Source organism: Acyrthosiphon pisum, chromosome X (genome assembly GCF_005508785.2).
Source record: "Acyrthosiphon pisum isolate AL4f chromosome X, pea_aphid_22Mar2018_4r6ur, whole genome shotgun sequence".
In the NCBI taxonomy this organism is placed as follows: Eukaryota; Metazoa; Arthropoda; class Insecta; order Hemiptera; family Aphididae; genus Acyrthosiphon; species Acyrthosiphon pisum.
This window is the reverse complement of record NC_042493.1, coordinates 121,956,852-121,964,211: the sequence shown is the minus strand read 5'-3', so window position 1 is coordinate 121,964,211 and position 7,360 is coordinate 121,956,852.

The following is a 7,360-nucleotide window of genomic DNA, read 5'->3' as shown; positions in this document are numbered from 1 at the left end:
CTCCCTACGTTGAGCACGGCTAGTACGCTGAGTGTGATCAATGGCAAATGTGTATATATTTTGTATGATATATATATATTGCTGACGCGATGTTTAGCTTGCATCGTATTAATAACCGACCGGGACTCCTGGCGGTAAATAGTTAAATAGAGATAGTCGAGGGTCGATAGTCAACTGACAACAGTCAATAGTAATAATAGATGGAGGAGTCTATGGTCGGCAGCCAATAGTCATAGTGGCGATGGTCGATAGTAAAAGTCGAGGGCTGACAACGACCTGAAGAGGACCGGCGGAAGACCAGCTCAACCCACATTTGGACATCGGCACCCACGACACACCATGGCCCGATCAGTAACCCTGAGTTATAATTTATGAGTATACTTTCGATGTTGTAACTTGTAGTAGGTAATAACAATACATTAATATTCAATAACAGATACATAATATATATAAACACATTGAGTACTTTGCTTCACATAAGGTAACCCTGATCCCTAGTATAGGTAATGATATCACACACCGGGGTCGAGTCTCCGAGACCTCGTTAATATAAACAAAACGACATCCGAAAGCCCCGTGAGAGTGATAGGTGAAGAGGAGAAGTTACAGTACAATGTCATCGTACATGATTATTCATAATAATATAATACACTCAGAAGTTCAATGCTCAAAACAAAACTCGTGTAAAAAATCAACGTAAATAAATAGTATACAAATTAAAAGTATTAATGAATTGTACACTTGTTATATAGGTATTATGTATGGATGAATTTAATATACTTACCTAGTACATTTACTATTTACGTCTGTTGTCTATTTCTGACACCAAGCCCAGATCAATGATCAATTGGGACTCGGGCCACCATACACTTAGTGGGTCCCCCTTTCAACTTTAACTTCAAAATAATTGTATCATTACATTTTAACGACTTTATATTATTTAAAAATTTTTTACTATACAAAAAATATACAGATTGTATCTAATGTCATTGTACGCGGGTTTTTTTTTTAACAATTGCGAATCGATGATATGGGATTTCGTTAAAATAAAAAAAGACGTGCTTCTTTATTTTTAACAGGCAATTTTTTTATAAGATTTTTAAACACGAAGATGTACCAATAATAAAATCTACTTTATTTTTTCAAATGGTAACCACTATATTTTAGATTCTGAGCGGAGCGAGGAAGCTATTATTTTTACAATGGTGCTTATTTTTTTTTTATTTTTATATAATTTATACAAAATTTCTTCCAGAAGGAGTGTTTCGATTTCAACATATTATAGTACCTTATCTTTTAGCAAATTGGATCAAGATGGTGCTTTAGAAAGTTAATTTTTCGATTTTCTCAATAGTTATTTAATGCCACGGGAAAAACCACCGGAAAATTACGAAAAAACGCTAAAAATGGGATTTTAATTTCTAACGCTTTGTTTATCACCATAGAAACGAATAAAAAATTATAATATTTTAATATTAATTCAACTTAAACGATAAAATAAATAATAACAAAATATAAAATATCCAGACTGACAAACCGTCTCCGCTCAGAATCGTTTTTCTTACACAATGATATTATATAATTGAATTCAAGTCTAATACAACCATAATACAATGACCCACTTGTAATCACTGTACAGCAGAGCGACATCCACTTACCTGCTTTTTTTTTTTATGGATTTCGATAAAGATTTTTTTCTGAACATTTTGACAGTCAACTGATCAATTTTGGTTCGTTAGGTTATCAACTATGGCCTCTAAAGTTTATTATAATGTGCATCAATACTTTTAACTGAAACACCTAATTTACAAGAGATAAATAATGTTTTCTTATAACTGCCTTTTTTATATACTTAAATAGTTAAATCAGTAATATAAAATGCTCAAAAAAAAAAAAACAAAATTGTTGACAAATATAGTTCATTATTTATAGTAATTTTTCGTGATATAAAATTGAGAATACAATTTCATTTTATAATTATTAATAATAATTTACCTACTATACCTATACCTACCTACTAAAATTATTTTTTTTCTTGAAAACTGTATAGGACGCGTTGAAAAAATATATTTTGGGGATAAATTAGTATTAGCCCAGATTTAGTGTTCATTTATGTACATGCAATTTCCGAACATATTATATTAATCGGAAATATTTATATTTAAGTAGTAGGTACATAAAGTACAGTAATTAATAGTAACAGGTGAATTTCTGGATATGTATAGTAGCTAAATAGTATAACTAATTAATAATAAGTTATTCGTATTAGTACTTACCACTGATGGCGCAAAAAAAGTTTTAAATTTTAGAATTATCACCAAAAATTATGATCAGGTTTATACCTACTTCAGACGACCTACCTACGATTTTTATTATATTATGACTTATGTTGTAGGTATGTATGTATTTATGAGCCATACCTAATCGGTACAGTACGTCAAATCTACATTGATAACATATGAATTGGAATTTTCGTTGAAAATTGTACAGCTGATAAATTAGAATAAAATAATACATAGTTATTGTTTTTTTAGTAGATGGTACTTTCTGGATTTTACATTATTATCAAAAAATAGTTTAATTTTACAAATTGAGTATAACAATTTAATTACATTTTGTCGCTTTTTGTATAATAATTGTTGTCAAAAATCTTAAATGCGGTCACAAAAATTACATAATTAATTTGTATAAAACTATTATAACGTTAAATCAATTATGATAGACACAAAGACGTTGAAAACATTTTCATATAGGTCTATACTGGAGGTCATTTTAGCCATGTAAATACGCAGTACGTGAAAATTCATATCAAATAACTAAGAAAATATGCAGTAGGTACCTACTATATGGCTATTATCCATGGCATATTAATATATTATATTATACCTACTGCTTTATCATCTATAGTAATCGGGAAAAAATACACAGGAAAAAAAATCCCCGGAAAGAAAATCCAAAATCCCCAAAGCAAATACTAATTGTACATCATAAAATTCTCATAACTCATAAATTAAAATATAATATAAACCCTGTAATATTGCCTAGATAATAATCTAAACTTTAAATTTTATAAGAAGTTAATTCACTCCAGTGGCGTATATTGAAATATTTTTTGCGGTTAGCTATATCATATGATTGACTATTAAACGATACTTTAATTTTACAGTAAAATCTAAACAAATATGTTACTTTTATGGTCATCGAAATTACCTGCCATTAAATATAAATAATTTCGATGTTATTACTTTTTTCATTTTGATAATGTTATTAGTTATGACTAGATACCGCGGATTTATATGCGCTTAAAATCTTGAAAATAAGATGCTTCTATGCTCTATAATTTCATCACAATAATCTTTTATATGCAAAAATATTCTTTTTCATAAAAATGTAAGTATTATATACTGCAAAAACAAATAAAAGTAACAGTTTATAAAAATAAACAGTTACATTTAATCTATAATATGGTGATATACTGCCATACTGGTGCACCTATATTTAAATGTTGTAACACAAAATTACAAATTCAAAAAATAATAATATTAAAAATAAAAAAATGATCACATATAGTTCAACAACTGAATAATATTATATATTAAAATAACTCAAACTTAAATAGTTCAGCCTCATGAACTCAACAAATAATAATAACAACAAGTTTTAAATAATAAAAATACATTTTTTTATTATTATCTATTTAATTAGATTTTTATAAAATATTCAAATTTGAATAAAGCCAATATGGCGATATATTACTAAAACATGTTTTTCACACAAAATATTCTTTAACCTTAAAATATTCTTTTTTATGCGCTAAACAAATTTCTATATCAGTTCATAGGTTAATGAATCGTTGAGAAAGCTTATCCAATCGGAGCTGCATACTCTACTACTAAAGATATGTAAAAACATAAAAATCTGGTCTCTAGTTATGACTTTTATTATAAAACTAATAACTGTAGTATATTATATGTTAATACTTTAGTTAAAAAATCATTTACGATGTTAGGATTCATAAACAGAAAGTCGATTAATTTAAAAAAATATTAACTCATTTATAATATATAATATTATTTAATTTCAGTATAATATTAATTGTCAAATTGAGATTCAACTTACTGTATTTTTAATTTTCATTACCAAAGGGTAGGTATACCTCCTATCCGTTTATAAATAAATAAATAAATAAATAAATATTTATATAGCAATATCATATAATATAATATGTACCTATTTATCAATATTGTAATAATATAATAGGTAATTATTATTCAAATTTTATAATTTTTATTTTTAACGGCTGCTGGCTGTACCCAACAGTACGATTAAGTATAGCTTTGGAATTTTTTTTCCGGGTGTTTTTTCCCTAGATTCGTTATAATCGTTATATAATTCACAATACAGTACAAATATATGTGGCTATATTTCCGGTTTACAATATAGTTTAAACATTAAATTTAAGTAATTGTCTACAATTTCAACTGTCGACTCTAAATCTGTGATTAAGTACAATAACAATCGACAATACCCACTCAATGATAAATAATAATATATCAGAATAAACAACGAATTCGACCATTATAGAGCTTAACGAACAAAATGAGAGCTATGATAATATTACCCGATAATTCATTTTAATACGCTTGCGTCTTCCGTTGACACGAATGATCATAATATTATGCAACAATTTTATAAAGTATAATATTATGTGGGTGGATAATCACAGAGCTTGTTGACGCCTCGACCGCTGGCCAGTGACCTGTCGCTAAATAATTATACTAAAAATCGTATTTTTCAAGATAAACGACCGATGGTGGTGTTTGACGATGACACCCATCTGCCGTCGAGATGATATTATAAACAATATCGTACTTGATTTTTGTTTCGTTTCAATACACAACATGCGATAATAATAAAAAAATATGCAGAATACAAATTAATACAATATAAAACTATTATGGATACGACACTGTTGCCCGGTATTGTCTGTACACATATCAGTAAAGATATGTAAAAACATAAAAATCTGGTCTCTAGTTATGACTTTTATTATAAAATTGATAACTGTAGTACATTATATGTTAATACTTTAGTTACGAAATCATTTAAGATTTTAGGATTCATAAACAGGAATACGATTAATTTTAAAAATATTAACTCATTCATAATATTATAATAGTATTTGATTTCAGTATAATATTTGGCAAATTGAGATTCAACTCACTGTACTTTTAATTTTTATATTACCAAAGGGTAACCTATCCGTTTGTAAATAAATATTTATATAGAAATATCATATAATATGTGTACCTATTTATTTATATTACACAGTGGCGTAGTGACGATAATAGTATACTTTAGAAGTTTCAAATACCCGCGAATAATATTATACAATCACAACAAAACAACTAAAATAGTTATCCTAGGTTTTTAGATTCTGAGTGGAACGATGAATGTATTGATTTTACAATGATGTGTGTTTTTTAATTTTTTTTTTTATTTTTGTGTCTGTCATCACCTTTTAGGACAGTAAAAGTGCTTGGATTTTCTTCAACAGTACTTTTTCTGATAGGAAAGTGAATCTAGTTGCCAGTTGGTACTTTGGTGGGTCAAAAGTAACATTTTTCCAATAGTTTTCAAAAGCGCCGTGAAAAAAAAAAGAAAAATTAAGGAAAAACGGGAATTTTTACGCAAAATCTGATTTTGGTTTTTGGTGTAACATTAAAACGGATGACTGTAGATACATGACATTTTCACTGGTTGTTTATATTTCCATTTTCTATACATGATAAAATTTTCAAAATATTTTGATTTGTTTTGAGCTGTTTACGGACAATTCCAGTTTCCAATTTAATTAGTTTTTTTTTCTATGAATGTCAATAAAACTTTATTTGTTGAGTAAAAATACTTGAAAATTTAATACAAGGCTCCTACTATATTATTACAATGACATTTGAAAAATATTAAAAATCCTTTGACACAGTTTTTTTTTATTAGCATTTAAAGTTTAAAAATTGACAAAATATGGAAAAATCACGAAAATTACCCTAATTATTTTGAGTTTATATTTCGTAAAAATTTTTCTTTTTTAGAACTAAGATTTTAAAATGTAATACAAGATTCCTTATAGGATAATCTACCTTTATCAAAAAAAAAAATGTCTATAAGAAACTCAAATTAAATTTTTATGAGCGTTTGAAATTCATATTTTTATAACATTTGGTATTTACTCGATTTCTTATGTAACGATTTTCTTATTTTGTTGTAATTAAAAAACGAATGACTGTAGAAACTTGAAAATTTCACTAAATATTTATATTAGCATTTTCTATATACGATAAAATTTTCAAAATTATTTGACTCTTTTTGAGCTGTTTACGGACATTGTAAGTTTTCAATTTTTTTAGTTTTTTTTCTATAAATATCAATAAAGTTTTATCTGTTGGGCCAAAAAGTGTAAAAAATTAATACAGGGCTCCTGATACATTGTTACAATAACAGTTGAAAAATATTACAAATACATAGGCACAATTTTTTTTTATAAGCATTTGAAGTTAAAATCTTGAAAAAAATTACCAAATTTAAAATTGAATAATTATTTTGTAGTTAAAAATGTATAAAATGTTCAACTTTTATATCTAAGGATTGAAAATTTAAAACAAGATTCCACGTAAATATTTAATTCTGTTACCAAAAATTCTAAGAAATGCATATGCACAGTTTATTTTTATAGTAATTTTAATTTTAAATTTGGACGAAATTACATATAAAAAACCTGGAATAACTATTTTAGTTATTTTGTTGTGCTTGTAATGATTGTATAATATTATTTGTGGGTACTTGAAACTTCTAAAGTATACTATTATATATCTATGATAGTACCACGGTTTGTTGTTGATGTATAACGCGTTACCTAATGGATATTGTGATATGATTAATTTGGAATTTATTATTGATAACTATTATATGGTCAATTTTTTTTTAATACTATAGATAAGTATACCTATAATAGGTATGTCTAATATCTAGACTGACAAACCGTCTCCGCTCAGAATCGTTTTTCTTATACAATGATATTATATCATTAAATTCATATTTAATACTATCCATTATACAGTGACCCACTTGTAACCTACTGTACAGCAGAGCGACATCCAATTACCCACCTTTTTTTTCATTAAACTCAACGGTTTTTTACTGCATCTCGGAAGAACTTATTACTAGAAAATACTTAAATTAGTTAAATTATTGTTTGATTTTTTTTATTTATACCTACCAACTCCTAATTCACCGATAAGAAGATATTACCCTTGCAGCGGTAATGTGAGTATAATAATTAATATTGTATTAATAAATGTGT